The sequence below is a fragment of the Canis lupus genome, chromosome 14 (genome assembly GCF_048164855.1).
Source record: "Canis lupus baileyi chromosome 14, mCanLup2.hap1, whole genome shotgun sequence".
NCBI classification, from domain to species: Eukaryota; Metazoa; Chordata; class Mammalia; order Carnivora; family Canidae; genus Canis; species Canis lupus.
Window position 1 is genome coordinate 51,578,130 of NC_132851.1, and position 22,859 is coordinate 51,600,988.

Genomic DNA, 22,859 nt, shown 5'->3' on the forward strand with positions numbered 1-22,859 from the left:
ACCATAAGGACATTCATATCTTTATAAAAAGAGGTACTTTTCTGTGATTTACTGGGTAGGCCCTCGCAACACTACACTTGAAGTAGCAGATGGAGGCAGGAGGGGCCATCTTCTAACTCAAACAGATCTTTCAGTCTGTCTTCAGGGCAGCTATGAAAATTTGTTGCAATACATTCTTTACTATCAACAAGAATACCTTTTTTTTTTTTTTCAGAAAGAATACTTATAACAATGTCAAACTCCTACTCAACCTTCCATGTCAAATATTGCATCTTAGGGCAATCTTTTCTGGAACATCTTTCCATTCTCTTCCACAAAGAAAGTTATCCACCACTGCTTACATGTTATCTCTACATTCCAGATAGCTTTCATTATTTTATTTATTACATGGTATTTTATTATTGTTTTTTAAACAGCTATTTCTGCTCTACCAGACTGTACATTCAATAAGCAAAGGACTTTTCTTCATTATATCCCCAGGGTCTAAGCTAGTGCCCAGCATCCAGTAGCTACCCAAGAAGTACTTCTTAAAATAATTGAATGACAGGCAAGCGAATCCTTCACTGTTAATCAACATTTTCTGACAACCTTGACTTGAAATGGATGCAACAGTGCTACTACTCACAAACTCTAGTCAGTTTGCTATTATCATAATCTCCTCCCCACCATCTTTTTTTCTTTTAAGAGATGGACCATTTCCAAGTGACCTGCCTTGCAGTTGAATTAGAGAATCATGTTTTAGCTCTGACTTCTTAGCTTGTTTTGCAAGGGAATTAGGAGATTTAACACATCTGTGTTGCTAAAGAGCTTGAGATCTGCTTAGGAAAGTAACTTTAGAATGCCTAAGTGCTTAGTATCATAATATTTATTGAGAATTGATGAATAGAATTCTTAAAATAGTCTTGCTCATTGTAGTATCACTGAAAGCATGTTATACTAAATCCCATTTGTCTTGAATATAGGATTTCTGGAAGATGAATGGAAAGAGGAAATTAGTGGATTTTTGGAGTGGATTGTATAAGAATGAACACTTTATTTAAAGGGTCTCTTTTCTTAAAGTGACAAATCTTAGAAAAAAATGCCTTTAACTGCACCTAGTCGGGCCTGGCAATTATGTCTAATAATTGGGCAAATCCCATATGCTGCCAGATGGAGAGAGTGAAAAGAACCTCTGCTTTGAATTCTGTCCTGGGACGGGGTAGAAGAACTGCTAAGGGTCATTCCTTACAAAGAGTCTCTAAAATTAGATATGTCATTTATAGATGCGTTCATTCTCTAGGAGAAGGAAAGCTTCATTCTTACGCTGTGTGGAGTTTGATGGCTTTTGGTATTTACGTCAGGCATGGGTTTAAACAATGAACAAACATATCTTCAAAGCTGAGGAAGGATTTGGTGGTCAGAGCAATTGCTGGCTGAGGTGGGATAGTCAACTTTCATTTGGGAGACCTTGGACATTAATACAAGATGATAGCTAGAGGAGAAGGAGATTGACTTTACCTGATGGTGCTGAAAATTCTCTGAAGTTTGTTTCAGACATCTAGTCTAAGATATGTCCTTCTCTTTCCTACAGCCAATGAAAAGGGTAGGGCTGCCCTTCTGTTCTTATATCCATTCTTTGCACTACCTTCTGGTTACTGAGTTTTTTCTGCAAAAGTTCTCTTGAAAAAAAAAAAGTTCTCTTGATGTTCATTTAAATCTCCCTTTACTTCTATAAAAATATACAGCGGTGTTTTTTGTTGTTGTTTTGGTTTTTTTGTTTTGTTTTTGTCTGGTGCCCCCTGAAGACCTGCCTTTTCCCGATGTTAAGAAGTGAATACTCAAAAACAGAGAAGCTAGCCCAATTTTTTGTTGTAGGAGAGTACTTACCACCTTTATCATTCACGAACTCCTATCAACTACCTATTCTGTATAATAATAGTTATAACCATAGTAACAGTTATTTTTTTTTATTTTTTATTTTATGATAGTCATACACAGAGAGAGAGAGGCAGAGACACAGGCAGAGACACAGGCAGAGGGAGAAGCAGGCTCCATGCATCGGGAGCCCGACGTGGGATTCGATCCCGGGTCTCCAGGATCGCGCCCTGGGCCAAAGGCAGGCGCCAAACTGCTGCGCCACCCAGGGATCCCCATAGTAACAGTTATTAAAAGCTTACTTAGAGGTTCTTACACTGGGGGGCCATTCAGGAAACTTTCATAGTTAGGGTAGAAGCAAAAATAGCATCTAAGTCTTACAAAGTCAGTTTAGAACTATATCAAAATGATTGCTTAGTCGTCATCTATGCTTAGCACTTTTCTTAGAAAGACAGGTTTGATGACTGTTAGCTCCTCTGATTGGAGGAAGGGAAACTTACCAAAAGGAGAGTAGTAGGACTGGGTGTGGATGCACATAGTGTGAACTGCAGATAGCAAGTAGGAAATAATTTTAGCTGAATGACATTGACATAATTATCTCTAAAGTAGAAGGTGAAGTTTCCTACTGAGAGTGGACAAAAGCAGGGGCTTAAAGAGTGTGGTTAATTACTCAGACTTGTCTGTAGGTTATCAGATGTGTCTTCAAATCACAGCAATGTCAGTTTCAGTGAATTACAGACCTTAATTTTATTTTCCATATTACTATGATGATAAAGTCTTCTGTATCTGTGACTTCATCAGATAATATATATTCTTATGGAATGGTAGAGAGCTGGCTGATATTGAGATATCATTTTGAAAGCAACCATTTAATGTAGCACTGGAATGGGGCCCTAATTTTACCTGCAATTGGAAAAGTTGTGGTTTAGGACCTTCCTGGGATTCAGTGAATTCTCATTAACTCTGAGAAGGCAGAGGGAAGAAAGAAGAGGTTGATACCTCCTACTGCACCTTATAGTGCCAAAATCATTCTTCAATTGCCCTATAAGAATTGGGCAGGGCACCCATTTCTTCATAGAACTTCAGGGATGATTGTATCAGAGTGAAACTTTTTTTTTTTTTTTTTTACTTTTTAATTTTGTTGCATTTTTCTCTTGGGAAGGTTTACATGGAAAAGACTCATTGTACCTAGCTGATCTGTTCACGATTTTAGCAGTTTGTCTCCATTTCTATTCTGAATTTAAACTATTACCCTTTAGAAGCTTTTCATGTCATGTTAAAAAAAAAAAAAACCCTTCTCTTTTTTACAGCCATAAAAAGAGGAGAAGTAGATATTGCTATTCAGTAAGGGGTGGGTATCATTAGCTCAGCACATCAGAAATCCTCTGAATATAGAAAGATTTCTTCTGAAATGATATAAAAATTAGAGTATTTAGCAAAGAATACCATTGTCATAAGGATATATTACAAAGAAGAATTTGAACCTTTAGTTTCTCACTTTACTTTTCTGAAGTGCTAAGCAGAGAAAGTTTAGCGTCAATACTTATAAAAGTACATTTTCCTTACTAAAGCAGTAGCATGGCCTTCTGGGTAAGGAGGCAAATTAAAATTTAGGAGTACTGGGTTCTTTCAAACTCAACTATTGCCTGACCTTGGTAATGCTGTTTACCCTCTCCAAACCTCAAGCTCCCTATCTATAAAGTTGGACTCATAATGATCTTGCATTTACACCCTCCTTTGAGTATTATAAAGTGAAGGTACTACATAAACCAGGAGCTTTATATTCTTTATAGTTTTCAACTGAGAGTATTATTTCGCTAGGATTCAGAACAGATCAATGAGGAGCTAGGAAGCAGGATTTTTAAAGACAGGTTAAACTAAAAGTTTTGCAGAGAGCAAATGTTTATATATTATTTAATGTAATCCCATGGACTTTCAATATATGTTTCAAAATGTTTCTATAGGAAAAAGGAAATGGCCCTAACTCACAAGAAGTTTCACTTGAGAATCCTACTACTCAATTTTAGGGAATATTTAGCCTTTGTCAAAAATATAGTCTGCTTATATTTACTGCTACTAATCACATTGGTAAGATGTTAGATGACCGTCCTATATGACCACACATACATTTTAAAAATACATTGGACACTAATTACTATCTCACTGCATGTCCTTACTATCTCAACTAAAATTCTTAGTTGTCTGTAGTTGATTAGGAAACATCCTTAGTAGGAGGAAGCAAAGAAAGGTATATTTTCGGAACAGATGTCTGCATTTAGCATAATAATAGCACTCTTCGATATCCATGGATGCTGGTTCCAGAACTAGACCAAAAGAAAATTCTGACAATGGCAGTGTTGATGAAACCAGCAAGAGTCCTATTATCTTTAGAGGCTACGACTTCATCTCTAAAATAGATTATTGTTTAATAAAATTGACCTAAACCAGATGTGATCAAGGTGAGAGAGAATTGTTATTTGGAGGAGAATTAGATAACCCTTAATAAAAAGAATTTAATAAGGCCTTTGGATATGTGATGGTGAATTATAAACAGTAGTTCAACTGTCTATCTTCTCAACAGTTATGGTAAGGAACAGCACTAGATACTGGGACAGTGGTAAGTAAAAAGCAAACCATTTGCATATACCAAGGAGTTTCTTAAGAAAAAGATAAGCAAAATTAAGAACAACAATAGAATCATAATTTGGGAATTAAAGATCTTTGGGGTAGCAGAACTATACAAGCCTTTAAATGGGTAAAATGCCAGGAGAAATAATGGCTGGAAGGATAAAGCAAACAATGGGAAAGATGAGGGGAAAGAAAGAAACTGGGAAACACATTAGAGTTTATCATTTATACAAGACTAACAGCACGCCTGGGATATTTTTGTGTTACTTGGTGATGGAAAAATGATTTTATGTGTATTATGCAATTATATATTATAATGAAAAGTTGTGAGATTTCCTTTCTTGAATGTAGGATGGATGTTGAGCTGTCTTCTGTCATCAGTGACTCCAAACATAAATGATTACTCGGCCTGAAGCATTAGGGAATGGTGGAGACTATGGTGAAGTGTCCGATGCTGGTTATATTTAGAGGAAAGGGGATGGACTCTCTGACCCCTTCAGTTCTAAGCTCTTTCCTATAAGTCAATTTTTTTAAACCATATTCAGGACAAATTATATTTGGCTCCCTTGACTAACAGATCACCTAACAGAAGCTGGTCTCATGTGAACAAAGGTATTTTAAAGCCTAAAAAAGTAACAACTCATTTCCATGATGGCACTTTTCTCTACGAGCATTTGGTGCCCTATTGCTGATTCCAGGCAGCATAAACTTTGTACAGCTGACATTTTCTGACTCAACTCCTGCTATAATTGAAATTACTTTATTAAACAAGCTTGAATCATTTCAATTACTTCGTGGCCTGGAGTGCTGGTGGCATACATGATGACTACATGCTGATTAAATTAGAGCTCATACACCCCAGAAAGATGTGCATAGCAGAAAATGGCTTTCTCTTTCTTCAGTATAAAAAAGCCCTCTCTAATTCATATTCACTGGCTAGATCCCTTTGGGTTGTATATTAATATTCATAAGATAAACCACATAGCTAAAGCAGAAGATTAAAGTCAAGTCTCTTAATAAAGAAGCAAGAGTAATGACTACAGTAAAATCTCCAAAAATGCCATTATCCCCCTGAAGAGTGAACACTACTACTGTACATGTGTTGAAGCTGAGCAAGAGAACAATAAAAAATGAATTACTGCAGTGATTTGGATTTTAAAATACGCCAGAGAGGAATGAGCAAACACAAACACTTAGACCAGTAGAAAAGAATATCAGGATCAGATGGTTGTACAAAATACCAGCTTAAGAGTAGAGTGTACAGTTCACTTTATTTTGATATGAGAATAGATTTGTGCTATAGGAGATAGCACTAAAAATTATATTTCCCTGCATAAACTATATTTATATTTCCCTATATAGACTATATAATTTTATCTTGAATTAGGTACTGAATTCTGAAGACTGAAGTAAACTAAATCACTAATCATAGAGTTGCCCAGTTAATTCTTTCTGCTTTATCTACGACTATACTTTTGCTCTCCTTTGACCATTTGTGTTGATCTCTTTTTGATAAGATGAGGAAATTATACTTGATCAGATACCACCTTCTTTTACTTCTCCTTTTCCTTCCTTCCTTAGATATTTACTGAGTGTCCATTTTGAGCAGGGCACTTTTTAAGGAGCTGGGGATCCAGCAATTGGCAGACAAAGCTTCTGCCCTCAGGAAACTTACATTCTAGCGGGAACACAATAAACATCGAAATCAGTTATAAGTAATAATTTGAGAGTGAGAAATGCTGTGAGAAAATAAAACTGACGTGGATATTGGGGTGACCTGTTTGTTTTTCATGGGAGTTGCTATTTTAGATGGCGATACAAGGGAAGACCCCTTTGAGGAGGGGGCATTTGAGAAGAGAATATTTGCATATTAATGCCATTATAATCATAAAATTTTATTTTTGTGTTACTCATTAGAATTCATAGGCCACTCTTAAATAAAGTATATTATTTAATGGTCATATCAATCTGTGAGATCAGAATTAGGATCTCAGTTTTCTAAATGAAGCTAAGAAGTCTTAAGTGACTTGTCCCAAATTTAGCTAATGTGTGACAGGACTTAGGTCCATGGCTTATTTACTTATTTACAAAGATAACTTTACTAAGACAGAGAAAATTATGAGATTTAAATAAAACCTAAAATCCTACTACTCCCAAAATATGATTTTTGCATAACTCCTTTCCATCTGACTGTATATATGTGTGCATGTGTGTCTGCATGCATGCACGAGTGTATATACTGATTCAAAAAGAACTGAACTCTCAAAAATATATTATTCAGTAACTAGGTTATACATTTACATTTGGTCAAAACCAATTTATGTAGGAATCATGACAGTCATTTATATAATTTGCAACTATGAAAATGTGCCTCTCATGTCTCAAGGCAAATGTTAATCCTATAGTCTAGTTCATCCAAAACACTTTTTAGCTTTTTCTAGTTAAAGGGTAAAATGGCAGCTATGGTGCAGTCCTTTATTTCCTCATGGTTACAAAACAAGTTTCTTGACATAATCTACATGCAAACCACATGTTTCTATAATCTGGTTGATTGAGTAATATAATTTTAAAAATGTCCAATTCTTTTTGAATTACAATCAGTTTCTCCCTTTGTGTATTTTTAATTAACTGTACATGCCATAATTTGCTAAGTGGTTCAATTGTTGAATGCAGGTTTTCTTGCCCTAAACTGTTAGTACAATTTCCGTTTATTAAAACAATTCCCTTGCTTCAAAAAGCTCATCTTGCTTCTGCCAGAGCTTGAAGGAGTTGCATCTTCATTTTTTGTTCCTTTCAAGGAAGCTTTTCTCTAAGCTTCTCAGGAAGAGGGACAGCATACATCAAAGCCTGGAGACTGATACTTAGAGGTGGAGGAGGGTGACAAAAGATGAAGACTGAATAGAATGCAGAGAGAGGCCATATCTGCAGGGGCATTGATGCCATGTCGTAGAGTGTACACTTTCTCAGGATGATGCGAAGTCATGGAAAGTAAAACCTTAAAACAGCAGAGAATGGACAAATTTGCTTAGTTCCTTTGATTATTTTTCAAATGTCTTTGTATTTTCAAGCCTCCTATAAATTTCATGAGAAACTAGCTATTTATCATGTGGGAGGGTGTTTTTGTCCTCAACCCTGAAGCATATTAATAGACTTAACCAAAATAATTTTTTCCTTTCCTCTGAACATAGTTTCTGTTGTTACTGGAGGAATTTGATAAGCTTTGGAAAAATATATATTCATATTTTCAAATGTGCTTTTCAACTAAACACTAGTGCGTCCATGTTCATGTGTTTGGGAGTGTTCATTCCATCATCTTAAACAGCTCCATTTCTCCTTCTTTCATTTTCTTATCTCCTTCTTGGAAAGCAGCAATTAAATTCAATGCTGTATCAGAATTAGAAAGTAGCAAAAATATCCCTGGTATTATCATTTGGGTTCACACTGTTTTAAACCATAGTCTTGAAGAAGATTGAAAAATTGGATTTGGGATTGAACACTGACTGACTCACCAGTAGTTACCTTCCTGTGGAGATTAATATCATCTTCTGTGTGAGGAAAAGAATTGACTTAGTAGATATATTTGACTGAGTGTTAGAAGACGAGAGCTCTTAAAATGGCTTTACTACATAATAATAGCTGTAATGTATTGTTTTTCTCTTGCACACACATATAAAAACGTAATTTGCAAAAACAGTTTATAAAGTAGGCATTATCCCTATTCCAAAGTGAGGAAACCAAGGATTAGGGAAGTTAAGAATCTTGTTACCCCCAAGAGGTCACACACAAGAGGTAGAACCTGACTTTGAACCAGGTTCTGACTTCAGAGATGCTGCTTCTAACCATGTCATTCAGTCCTTCCCATTTCAGAAAGCCAACTTTAGGCAAATTGACCTCTGTGGATCTCAGTTTTCTATAAATTATGGAAGTTGGACCAGATAAAGAATTGGCCTACATTATCTCTAAACTTTGTAGCTTAGACATTTCATAAGTGGTCTTCCTCTTAGACATTGCCAATTATGATCAATAGTATTGTTTAGAAAAGGTCATTATTTTATATTTGGTTTTCAGAAACTATTTTCTTTATAGAAAGCAATGAGGAATCAAGGCTGCTGGTAGTCCAGCAGTAATTGATGAGGATAGGAGTTTTAAAAAGTGCAGGCATTGGAGCTTGAAGTAGCTGGATGCCAGTCTCAGCTCTGATCAACACTCAGTAGCTGAGGCAGATAACATTTCTGAGCTCCTTATTTGCATAACTGTGAGGATGATATATAACTTGCAGAGTTCTGTGAAAATTAGAGGTAATATTTGTTCTTAGGTTATCATTGATGTTCAGTAAATATTATCATTTACATTATTATCATTGACATCACTGTCCTTATCAGAACCCACAACATTAATGATAGAAAAGGGAGAACTTGCTATGATTTCCTTTGATATCTACTCAAAAAAGGGTCTGAATTAGAGAATTGATTCACACTCAAAATTCTGGGTTAAAGCTGGGTGGATAGAGACTAACTAGTTGAATATGATATTCAACTTAGTTGAATATGATATTTATTCAACAAATATTAATTGAACACCTATTTTATAGCTATGTTGCTATTTTGTTATTATTATTTTTTTTAGAGAAGGAGAGAGAGAGTAAGGGGTGGGGAAAGGGGAGAAAAAGAGAATCTTAAGCAGGCTCCACACCCTGCATGGAGCCTCCACACTCACCTCACACCCCTGAGATTATGACCTCACCTAAAATCAAGAGTTGGATGCTTAACCAACTGAGCCACCGAGGTGCCTCTGCTGTGTTGCTTTTTAAACCATGAATTTAACAATAAGCAAAACAGTTCCTATGCTCACAGAACAATGTTTAGGTGAGTATGACAGAAATAAACAAATAAATATAAACTATGTCAGTTGTGATTAGGGAAATGATGAAGAATAAAGCCGGGTAAGTGGAGAGAGTGTAAGTTTCTATGTAAGGATCTTTGTTTTATATATATAGTTGTGAGAGGTGAACACTCTCATTAGATGACATTTGAGGAAAGACCTAAAGGGAGTGAAGGAGCAAATGATATGGACATCTGAGGAACATTCCAGGCAAAGGGAACAGCATGTGCTAAGAGTTTGAGGTGGAAATGTACTTCAGTGCTTAAAGAGCAAGGAAGCCAGTGTGTCTAGAGGAGAGTTCAGAGAGCAGAGTGAAGAGATGATAGTGGTGGCAGGAGCCCTTCACCATTATTTCTATCACTATTATTTACAACAGTCCAGATTGGGGAGAGGAGTAAAATATAAGGCAAGGAGTTTGTAGATGAACCAGAACCCTAGATATGAGCTTCTTTTGCTTATTACCAGCTCTGAGATTTGGGGCAGGATCCTTAGGTTTCTGAGCCTTGATGTCCTCTGGTATAAATTATCATAATACCTATTCTGTTGACTTTACAGATTATATGAGGAGCAGATGAAATGCTTGGAAAAAGATAAAGTAGAAGCTCCTTTGCTAGGGTACTTGGCCAGGCTTCAGATGTGCTTAGGAACCTCCTGAAATTGAAAGTGAAATTTGCCTTTATTATTTTTTCTTTAGATTCTGAAAGGGTTTTGTGACAACATTGCTTAAAACATCATAGACATAGAGTTAGAATTATTTGCTCTGACCATGTGTGCTATCCCTAAATCACAATAATGTTTTCTGTGCTCAAATGAGGATTAAAAGTAGCCCTGCATATATTAGTGGTTCTCAGAGTTGAGCACGCATCTCAGAATTACCTAGAGGATTTGCTGGTTCCCACCCACAGGGTTTCTGATTCAGTAAGTCTGAAGCAGAAACTGTGAATCTGCATTTTTTTTTCATTTTGGCATTTATTTACATGGCATCTGTTCTCATCTGTGTCAGAATATCACACACACAAAAGTACAGTTGACACACAATATTACATTAGTTTCAGGGGTGCAACATAGTGATTTGACAGGTTTTTATGTTATGCTATACTCACAATCTTCATTTCTAAATAAGTTTCCAGGTGATGCTGCTTTAGCTGGTTTGGTGCCCACATTTTAAGAGTCACTAGCATACAGTATAGTTAAGCTCTAGATATTTAGTAGGCAGGTTATTAGAGAAGCTGCTAATGTCCCTGAATAGATAACAGTAATGGTCTCTACTTTGGACTTCTCTGTTGAAAAGAAAAACCGGTTTCTTTGCATTTTGGTCAGTGTGTGAATTCATTACTGGAGTGGACTGTCTTCTTTCTTGAGCAGCATGCCACAGCTCAACAGCTCTTAACATCTCTTTTGGGGGCCAAAATGGTGTAATATTCCATCTGACAATATGCCTGCTATTTTCCTGCTAATCTCACAGAGTGGCAGAGTAAGAGCCTTGCTGTCTCAAGCCCAGGAACTGGCAATGGCTGCGTGTAGGCTGAATGGGTCCTTTAATTGAGGAAGTCACAGGGTTCTCTGTAAAGCCTTTCCAAGAATTTGAAAATACATTTTCTTTTGAAAGAGAAGGAAAGAGGCTTTTGGAAATAAGTACTTTTTGAAGATGTTTACATCAGTGGTGAATAGGGAAAAATTGAAATGTAAGTACCATTTGTAGCTTGGATTCTGTATTTTTCATTGTGGGACACGGTCCAAAGCCACCTGCCCTATTTCTTCTTTAGGAGAATGATGCACACACATTTTACATGGCAGTCCTGGACAGCAACAAATAACACTGGTGGATAGCATTGAAATACAAGTGCTAACTAGCAGCACCCAGGATGAGAAACACTTGGGTAAAATGTCACTGCAAAGCAGGAGAAGAACATATTTTAAACATGCTGAAAATGGGCTCTATGATAGATAGAGTTAAATTTGGCTAATTTCATTTGTCATCACAAATGCCATTTTTCAAAATCTTACTTCATTGCTATTTTAATTTTCTCTGTCCTGCCCTCATCTTCATTTTCTGTTTGCCCTTAATCCTTTAATACATTCTTCTTATCTTTACTTGACTGTTCCGAATACTTAATGTTTAGAGAAACTCTTTTTCAATCAGATCTGGTACCTGTCAAGGAACAATAAATAAGCATAGTATTATAGATTCAATTTTAAAAAGGCTATTTAAGTCACATCATTGTGAGCCATATTAATATCTGAGATGCTAAGGGACTTTCACAGCCCTGGAACTTAGAGGAGACTGAAATGTCTTAATCTTTGAAATGTGGAAGAGGAAGAAAGAGAGCACACCTTCACTTTTACACAAGCCAAACTTATCTGTCCAAGGACACTCAGGCTCTTAGAAACACAAAGCAAAAAGAGTTGGTAGACCATTTGATGGTTAGGGGGTGATTCCATACATTTGCCTGTCTAGATTTCTTTGGTACCCCCAACGTCTATCCCCTTCAAAATCAAATGGGACTTACTCTCAAGCACTTGCAAACTATTTTTAAACAGCCAGAGCTAGAGCATTAAAAATTGGAAATAGCTGTAAATCCTGGAGAAATAGCATATGGGTAAAACTGCAGATATTTATGCAGTAGTTTTGGTTCCAAGCATCCCCATTTCTCAAAGCATTTGAATATTTTTGGTTTACAAAATACTTCCACTTGTTTTTTTAATGTTAGAAGTGTCTACATTTTTATAACTCCTACTAAGGTATCTTATGTTCATTACTGTCTCCATAAAAGCTAGTGATTTGGTGGCAGTGGTACATTTTATGAGCTGTCATGGGATATGCTACATATTATGTTAAGGCAAGGAAGGAGAAGATGACAAACAAATCATAAAGTTGTTCATTTTCCTAGACAATTTTACATCTGTTTTCTTCATTTTTTAACATTTTAAATGATCTATATGTTTGGTAAAGTAAAATGTTTGTGTTGCTTTTTCATGCTTGGTGCAATTAAGGACCGTGTTCTTATTAAAACATGCATTTCACAGTTTTTTTTTTTTAACCAATCAGTGAAGAGATTTAGATGTTCATTTGGTTATGCTGTTAACAAAGTCAGTCATTTCTGAGTCTCTTTCTCTGTTATAGATAATAATAGCAAGTTCTGCAGGTCCAGATATAATATGGACTCCAAGATATAAGAGAATGGGCCAAAGTTATTTGTATTTATCAAATTACCTATGTGGTACCTGACTTCCTACTGGAGTATAGTCCTCATTATAAATTAATATATTGATATTTTATTTATGTATTTATGTATTTATTTTTTAAATTTTTAAAAAATTATTTATTGATTTATTCATTAGAGACACAGAGAAGGAGGCAGAGACATAGGCAGAAGGAGAAGCAGGCTCCCTGTGGGGAGCCTGATGTGGGACTCGATCCCAGGACCACAGGATCACAACCTGAGCTGAAGGCAGATGCTCAACTACTGAGCCACCCAGGTGTCCCAATACATAGATATTTTAGTTTGTCAATCCATTTATGGAAGTGTGCTTAATACAGCAGAATCCCACTTGGACCTGACTGATTTTGGGGTAATTTGGTACAAAGATAAAGGAACATTGTGTACAAAGCAGAATCTAAAGACTTAGATTTAATTGTGTAAGTATTCTGAACTTTGCACATAATTTTGATCACCAAAATCAAAATTAAAAGAAAAATGATACATTGGGATAAAATGTTTATAAAGAATATCATGGCCAAATGATGAGTGGCCTCAGTGTGTAAAGAGGTATTAAAAATTGGTAAGAAAATGGGGCAGCCCGGGTGGCTCAACTGTTTAGCGCCGCCTTCAGCCCAGGGCCTGATCCTGGAGACCTGGAATTGAGTCCCACTTCGGGCTCCCTGCGTGGGGCCTGCTTCTCCCTTTGCCTGTGTCTCTGCCTCTCTCTCTCTCTCTCTCTCTCTCTGTCTCTCATGAATAAATAAATAAAATCTTTAAAAAAATCGATAAGAAAAACAAGTCACAATAGAGAAAGAACAAAGGACATAAATAGGCAATTCATAAAAGAGGAATATTAATGGCCAATAAGAATAAAAAAGTCAAATTTCGGTAGTAATGAAAGGAATGTGAACTAAAACTCAAATACCATTCCTCTTGATCAAATTGGCAAAGATCTAAAAAGATAATATTTAATTCCTAATCATTTACTCAATACAAATGGTTGCCCTAGTGCCCTTGGGGTGGCCCTGAGATTTTACTATGTACCCTTGTAGCTCACTGTAATTTCCTTCCTGGGCAATGCAATAATGGGGATTGAATCCAGGCTTTAGATTCAAGCATTCCAGGTTAGATTCCCACTACTCTTAATTTTGACCTTGCAAAGGCTGCTAGTTTCTTAAACCTTTTGAGTGTCTATAAAATGTGGATAATGCCTAATTTGCAAAGTTTTTGTGAAGAGGCAGTGAAAATAGTAATGCTTCTAGAAAAAAGTAGCTGCTTAATCAGTGGTGGCTATTCTGTCATCGTAGACTGTTTTCTATAGTTTTAAATACAAAATTTCAAAATTTGTGTTTTGTAATGTGAAAGACTTGACCCTTCAGGATATGTGGGCAAGAACTGTCTCGTCAGTAAATCCCAGGCTGCTTTGTGCTATGATATAGGGGGGTAGTGTGACTCTGGGTGTCACTGGCTTTTATATAACAGGGAACTCTTTTTAAGGTATTAGAGCCTAAACATGGAACTTTATTCTTTCCACCAAAATCCATACTGGATTTGCAGCACGGAACATAAAATGTATGCCGAACAGAGTGGGACAAAAAGAAGCATCATGCAAAAAGAGAAAAAGTATTCCCTGGGAAATAGGCCTATTTCCCTACAGGGAATTTTACAGAGTACACACAGGAGGAGAATCTAATCTGTTACTTAGATACCTGTAGTAGGAAGTTAGGCATGAGTCTCTCTTGAGTTAGGGAATTGCAGTTGGTGAAGCTCCTATATTTAAAATGTGAACGCTGAACAACTGAGGACAGAGAGACAGAGAAAGGTTCTAATATTATAAGCAGCCTATGTGTATGGTTGTGGAAGAGCTTGGAGCGCAGAACAAGAAGACTCAGAAAAGACCAAGTCCAAAATTCACTAACTGGCAACTTCTGCGATGAGCCTTTGGATATGAACAATTAACAAGATGTGTATAGTTTATTCTGTATATGTGTAGTCTTTTTATGTACCAGTTTCATATCTATCCTGCCCGGGAAATAAGGCTTTAGGGCTTCCTCTTATTTCGGGGAATTTTTACAGAGTGCTTGTCAGTTGACTGAAGTTGCTAGCTAGAATTGACTTCTATCCATCAGTTTCTTCTCCAGTACTGGCTCCCACCAGTCCATACGCTTTGGAGAGGCATTTCTTGTGGCAATGACATCATAGAAGCCAGTGTCCACATGGAGGATGACGTCTCTGGGGCGCCAGAATTAAGCTGGCTCCTTGTAGACACTTAACAAAGGATCTCCTCATCTAAGCCATACTCATCCATGTCCCTGAAGTTGATCTACTCATGCCCAGGGGACAAGGGGACCTGTTCAGGGAACCGTAATGGACAATGCCCAGTTCTGGTCAAAGTATCTTCCTTGTCTTCCTTTATGGTTTTCTCAATCCATCAAAATGTTGTCTCTCCTTTCCCAAATAATAACCATTTCCCTCTCCCCTTCTCATGGCCCTGCAGGAGACCCTTGATACTGCCTGTGAGTGGGAGTGTGGTCCTCAGCGCAGAAGCCTACTTAAATTAACTCTTAAAAGGGTCTTCATTCACTCCACAGTGTAAGAGGCAGCCATCCTCCATGTCTATTTGTCTTTATAAAGTTTTTGGGAAAAGAATCTGCATCCTGATGGAACAAACTGAATGAATTCTAAATTAAAAGGAACATTCTTATGCAGAATATAAGAAATAGTGCAGAGGACCATAAGGGAAGGAGGGGAAGCTGAATGGGAAAAAAAAAATCAGAGAGAGAGACAAACCATGAGAGACTCTGGGAAACAAGCTGAGGGTTGCTGCAGGGGAGGTGGAGGGGGGGATGGGGTAATTGGGTAACGGGCATTAAAGAGGGCACGTGATGTGAGGAGCACTGGGTGTTATATGCAACTGATGAGTTCTTGAAAACTACATCTGAAACTAATGGTGCACTATTGTTGGCAAATTAAATAGATAGATAGATGATAGATAGATGATAGATAGATAGATAGATAGATAGATAGATAGATAGATAGATGATAGGTAGGAACATTCTGCTTCCTGGAGCTGGCTAACCCGTTTAACATGTCCCTACTGCTTCTAACAGGGGCTAAGCAAAGCTTGTTTTGGCCTGGGTGTGCCTCACGTTCTCTGTGCTTCTGAATAGGTTATGCTTTCTGATGCTCCGTTTTATCAGCTTACAATTTTCCTCGGATAAGAGCAAGCAATTTCTCATTTCCTTCCTCCTTTGATGTATGATATTTCAAATATTCATAGATGTTTTCCCTGCCTCTTTTGTCATGAAGCTGGGGTATTTATCTTCAGTCCTTCAGTTACATCAGTTTGCTATTCTGAGTTCTTACCCAAATGTATGGCGGCTGGGGGTTTCTAGAGTCTGGCTCCCAGAGTGGAATAAGAAAGTAAAAGATATTGGGCAAATGGCATCGGGGCTTGTAGCCATAGGCAATGATGATGTCCTCCTGCCTAGACTGAACCCTGTGTCATTTTTCTGGGGTTGAACCTTGGTTCAGGTTTTCCTGTTCTTCCTACTCCAGAAGGAGCACAACTGTGGCACCCAAGGGGAGGGAACCAATCTTTTGGTTTTTTCCTTCAGGTGGAGTGAAAGCATTAAATCTAGGAAGCCCTGTGTTCTCTTCTAAGTAGAGTGGGGTTCAGGTGCAGGTGTCATAGGTGAGAGAGCAGAGATGCAAGAAGCCGGTTCTGTAGCCTTGGGTGAGTTAGGTCTCTGAGCTCAGCTCTCTTAACTGTAGAATGCTGATAATTTTGAGGCTAAATTGAGATGTTTGAACAAGGTTCTGACCATTTGGAGCCTACAGTAGGCTCGAAATAACAAAGAAATATTGCTGCTATTATTATGCATCTTGGAACTAGAGAAAACTTTGTTTCATATTCCCCCTCTGTTACTCTCCAGCCATGTGACTTTCTGTTGGGGGTCAGCAAGCTTTCTGTAAAAGGCTAGATAGTGAATATTTTTATGTTTTACACATCACACAGTCTCTGTTGCAACTATTTGACTGCCACTGTAGTGAAAGCAATTGTAGTCCATATACAAACAAATGGACATGATTGTGTTCTAGTAAAAATTTATTTGTACATTTGAAATTTGAATAGCGTAGAATTTTTACATGTTACAAAATGTTATTCTTATTTTGACTTTTTTCAATTGTTTAAACATATAAAAAGCATTTTTAACTTGAAGGCCTCACAAAAAGAGGTGGTGAGTGGATTTGGTCTATGGGCCATAATTTGTTGATCCCTACCTTAGGTCAAATACTAAATTTCTCTAACTTTTAGTTTATTTTACCATGAATTGGGTCAGTGTGTATTTCAAAAAGGTGAAGTGCTTGACTATAATAGATGTTCAATAAATTGTAGTGTTATAATAATAATAATTATTATTAACATTAGAAAGTGAGGACCCCTATGCAGTTATGGTCTATATTTTCATTTTAATATGATTACAGTTAAGGAAAAAAAGCTTCGTTTGGTTCCTCCCTCCACCCCCCATATTTTGTTCATTTATTTTTAGTGAGCAGGTATTGTTACCCAGTAGAATCCTAATAGGTGAAGAGTTCCTTTCAATAAAGTGATGTGGCTCTTTTTAAAGATGGGTCAGTTCTTATTCACCCTAGGGTATTTTCATAGGAAAAATAGTACATGTTTTTGTGTGGAAATGTAGTTATAATGTTTTGTTGAATATTTCCACTGAAAAACTCAGATATATTATTTTCTCCTTAAAAAATGTTAATTCTAGGGCAGCCCGGGTGGCTCAGCAGTTTAGCGCCGCCTTGGGCCCAGGGTGTGATCCTGGAGACCCGGGATCGAGTTCCACGTCAGGCACTCTGCATGGAGCCTGCTTCTCCCTCTGCCTGTGTCTCTACCTCTCTCTCTCTGTGTCTCTCATGAATAAATAAATTAAAAAAAAATCTTTAAAACAATGTTAATTCCAGTATCATTAGCATAGTGTTAAATTCATTTAAGTTGCACCATATAGTGATTCAACAATTCCATATATTATTCAGTGCTCATCAAAATAAGTGTACTCTTAATCCCCATGACCTATTTCACCCATCCTCCTACCCATCTCCCCTCTAGTGACCCTGTTTATTCTCTATAGTAAAGAGTCTGTGTTTTTAGTTTCTCTCTCTCTCTTTTCTTTTATTCATTTGTTTTGTTTTTTAAACTCCACATATGAGTGAAATCATATAGCATTTGATAATAATCAAATAGACCCTCTGTGTTGTTGCAAGTAGCAAAATTTCTTTTATGTGGCTGAAAAATATTCCACCCCCCACTTCTTTATCTATTCATTTATTGATGGACACCTAGGTTACTTCTGAAATTTGGCTATTGTAAATAATGCTGCAATAAACATAGGGTATGTGTAACCCTACAAATTAGTGTTTCTTGTATTTTGGGAGTAAATACTTTGGAGTAAGATTACTGGATCATAGGGTAGTTGTATTTTCAATTTTTTTGAGGAGCCTCCACACTGTCTTCTACAGTGGATGCATCAGTTTGCATTCCCACCAACAGTGCATAAGGGTCTCTTTTCCTCCACATTCTCACCAACATTTGTTTCTTGTGTTTTTGACTTTAGGCAGTCTGATAGGTGTAAGGCAATATCTCATTGTGGTTTTGATTTGCATTTCCCTGATGATGAGTGATGTTGAGTATCTTTTCATGTTTCTGTTGGCCATCTGTATGTCTTCTTTGCTGAAATGTCTGTATACATCTTCTACCTATTTTTTTATTGGATTATTTTGTTTCTTGGGTATTGAGTTGTGTAAGTTCTTTATATATTTTGGATACTAACTCTTTTTTGATACTTCACTTGTAAATATCTTCTACCACTCAGTAGGAAGTCTTTTAGCTTTCTTGGTTGATTTTCTTCACTGTGCAGAAGCTTTGTATTTTGAGGCAGTCCCAAGAGTTTATTTTTGCTTTTATTTCCCTTGCCTCAGGAGACCTATCTAAAAACATGTTATGGTTGATGTCAGAGAAATTACTGTCTATGTTCTCTTCTAGGATTTTTATGGTTTCAGTTTCACATGTAGGTCCTTAATCCATTTTGAGTCTGTTTTTGTGTGTGCTAGCACACAGAAAAGAAAGTAGTCCAGTTTCATTCTTTTCCATATAGCTGCCCAGTGTTTCCAACACCATTCATTAAAGAGACTGTCTTTTCCCCCTTGCATATTCTTTCCTTCTTTGTCAAAGATTAATTGACCATATAATTGTGGGTTATTTCTGGGATTTCTGTTCTGTTCCATTGATCTGTGTGTCTGTTTTTGTGCCAATACCATACTGTTTAGATTACTACAGCTTTGTAGTGTAATTTGAAATATGGAATTGTGATGCCTCCAGTTTTCTTTCTTTTTTTTCAAGATGGCTTTGGCTATTTGGGCTCTTTTGTGATTCCATATAATGTTTATGATGGTTTATTCTAGTTCTGCGAATAATGCTCTTGGCATTTTGGTAGGGATGGCATTGAATGTGTAGATTGCTTTGGGTAGTTTAGACATTTTCACAATATTTGTTCTAATCCATGAGCGTGGAATCTCTCTCCATTTCTTTGTGTCATCTTCGATTTCTTTCATTAGTTCTTTATGGTTTTCAGCTTTTACCTCTTTGGTAAATTTATTCCTAGGTATTTTATTATTTTTGATGCTATTGTAAATGGGATGGTTTTCTTCATTTCTGTTTCTGCTATTTCATTATTAGGGTATAGAAATGCAATAGATTTCTGTACATTAATTTTGTGTCCTGTGACCTTACCATATTCGTTTGTCAGTTGTGGTTTTTTGGTGGAATCTTTAGGGTTTTCTATATAAACTATCATGTCCTCTGCAAAGAGTGAGAGTTTTACTTTTTCCTTACCAATCTGGATGCTCTTAACTCTTTCTATTGTCTGATTACTGTAAATGGAACTTCTAGTATTATATTGAATAAAAGTGGTGATAGTGGGCATCCTTGTCTTATTCTTTACCTTATGAGGAAAAGCTCTCAGTTTTTCACCATTGAGTATGATGTGAGCTCTGTGTTTTTCACATAGGCCTTTATTATGTTGAGGTATGTTCCCTCTAAACCTATTTTGTTGGTCATTTTTGTCACAAATGGATATTGTACTTTGTCAATTGTGTTTTATGCATCTATTGAAATGATCATATTTTTTTTTAGAAAAATAATTTTTTATGTAAATTCAATTAGCCAACATATAGTAAGTACATCATCAGTTTTAGATTTAGTTTTCAATAACTCTTCAGTTGAGTGAGTATAACACCCAGTGCTCATCACATCATGTACCCTCCTTAATGCCCATCCCTCAGTTATCCCATCTCTTCACCCACTTCCTCTCCAATAGCCCTCAATTTGTTTCCCAGAGTTAAAAGTCTTTCATGGTTTGTTTCCCTCTGATTTCTTCCTATCCTCTTTTTCCCTTCCTTCCCCTATGATCCACTGTGCTCTTATATTCTTCATATGAGTGAAACCATATGATAATTGTCTTTCTCTGATTGTCTTCTTTTGCTCAGCGTAATGCCCTCCATTTCCGTCCATATTGATGTAAATGGTAAGACTTCATCCTTTATGATGGCTGAGTAATATTCCATTGTATAAATATATACCACATTTTCTTTATCCATTCATCTTTTTTAAAAAATATTTTCTTTATTTATTCATGGGAGCATGAGACAAAGAGAGAGAGAGAGAGAGAGAGAGAGAGGCAGAGACACAGGCAGAGGGAGAAGCAGGCTCCAAGCAGGGAGCCCGACATGGGACTCGATCTCAGGCCGAAGGCAGGTGCTAAACTGCTGAGCCACCCGGCTGCTCCCATTATTTTTGAAGGCCATCTCCGTTCCTTTCACAGTTTGGCCAATATGGACATTGCTGCTATGAACACTGGGGTGCAGATACCCTTTTGTTTCACTCATTCTGTATCTTTAGGGTAAATATCCAGTAGTGCAATTGCTGGGTCATAGAATAGCTCTATTTTTAACTTCTTGAGGAACCTCCACACTGTTTTCCAGAGCAGCTGTACCAGCTTGATTTCCCACCAAAAGTGTAAGAGGGTTCCCCTTTCTCCACATCCTCAATGTTGGCATTTGTTGTTTCCTGTCTTGTTAATTTTAGCCATTCTAACTGGTGTAAAGTGGTACCTTATTATGGTTTTGATTTGTATTTCCCTGATGCCAAGTGATGTTGAGCATTTTTTCATGTGTCTGTTGGCCATTTGTATCTATTCTTTGGAGAAATGACTGTTCATGTCTTCTGCCAATATCTTGACTGTATTTTTGTTTTTGTGTGTGTGTGTGTGTGTGTTGTTTGAAGCAGGCTCCATGCAGAAGCCTGACTTGGGACTTGATCCCAGGACTCCAGGATCATGCCCTGGGCCAAAGGCAGGCACTAAACCACTGAGACACCCAGGGATCCCCAAGTTTGATAAATTCTTTATGGATCTTGGTTACTAGCCCTTTGTCTGATATGTCATTTGCAAATATCTTCTCCCATTCTATGGGTTGCCTTTTAGTTTTGTTGACTATTTCCTTTGCTGTGCAGAAGCTTTTTATCTTGGTGAATTTTGCTTTTGTTTCCCTTGCCTTTAGAGAGGTGTTCTGCAAGAAATTGCTGTGGCCAAGGTCGAAGAGGTTGCTGCCTGTGTTCTAATGATTTTGATGGATTCCTATCTCACATTTATATCTGTCATCCACTTTGAGTTTTTCTTTGTGTATGGTCTAAGAAAATGGTCCAGTTTTATTCTTCTGCATGTGGCTGTCCAGTTTTCCCAATAGCATTTGTTGAGGAGACTGTCTTTTATCCACGGGATATTCTTTCCTGCTTTGTTGAAGATTGGGTGACTATAGAGTTGAGGATCCATCTCTGGGTTTCTGTTTTATTTTTTTTTATAAATTTTTATTTATTTATGATAGTCACACACAGATAGAGAGAGAGAGGCAGAGACACAGGCAGAGGGAGAAGCAGGCTCCATGCCCCGGGAGCCCGACGTGGGATTCGATCCCGGGTCTCCAGGATCGCGCCCTGGGCCAAAGGCAGGTGCCAAACCGCTGCGCCACCCAGGGATCCCTGGGTTTCTGTTTTATTCCATTGGTCTATGTGTCTGTTTTTGTGCCAGTACCATACTGTTTTGACTATCACAGCTTTGTAATGTAACTTGAAGTCAGGCATTGTGATGCTCTCAGCTTTGGTCTTCTTTTTCAACATTACTCTGGCTATTCAGGGTCTTTTCTGATTCCATACAAATCTTAAGATTATTTGTTTCCACTCTGTGAAAAATATCTATAGTATTTTGATAGGGATTGCACTGAGTGTATAGATTACTTTGGGAAGCATAGATCATTTTCACAATATTTATTTTAATCCATGAGCATGGAATGTTTTTCCATTTCTTTCTGTCTTCCTCAATTTCTTTCACAAGTGTTCTGTAGTTTTTAGAGTACAGATCCTTTGCCTCTTTGGTTAGATTTATTCCTAGATATCTTATGGTTGGGGGTGCAATTGTAAATGGGATTGATTCCTTAATTGCTATTTCTTCAGTCTCATTGTTAGTGTATAGAAATGCACCTGACTTCTGTGCATTGATTTTGTATCCTGCCACATTGCTGAATCGCTGTATGAGTTCTAGCAATCTTGGGGTGGAGTCTTTTGGGTTCTCCATATACAGTATTATGTTATCTGTGAAGAGTGAGAGTTTGACTTCTTTTCTGCCAGTTTGAATGCCTTTTATTTCTTTTTGTTGTCTGATTGCTGAGGCTAGGACTCCTAGTACTATGTTTAATAACAGTAGTGAGAGTGGACATCCTTGTTATGTTCCTGATCTTAGGGGAAAATCTCTCAGTTTTTCCCGTTAAGAATGATATTCACCGGCAGCCCCGGTGGCGCAGCGGTTTAGCGCCGCCTGCAGCCCAGGGCGTGATCCTGGAGACCCTGGATTGAGTCCCGCGTTGGGCTCCCTGCTTGGAGCCTGCTTCTCCCTCTGCCTGTGTCTGTGTCTCTGCCTCTCTCTCTCTCTCTCTCTCTCAATGAGTAAATAAATAAATCTTAAAAAAATGATATTCACTGTGGGCTTTTCATAGATGGCTTTTAAGATATTGGGGTATGTTCCCTCTATCCGTACACTGTGAAGAGTTTTTAACCAAGAAATGATGCTGTATTTTGTCAGATGCTTTTTCTGTATCAATTGAGAGTATCATATGGTTCTTGTCTTTTATTAATGTGATGTATCATGTTGATTGATTTGTGAATATTGAACCACC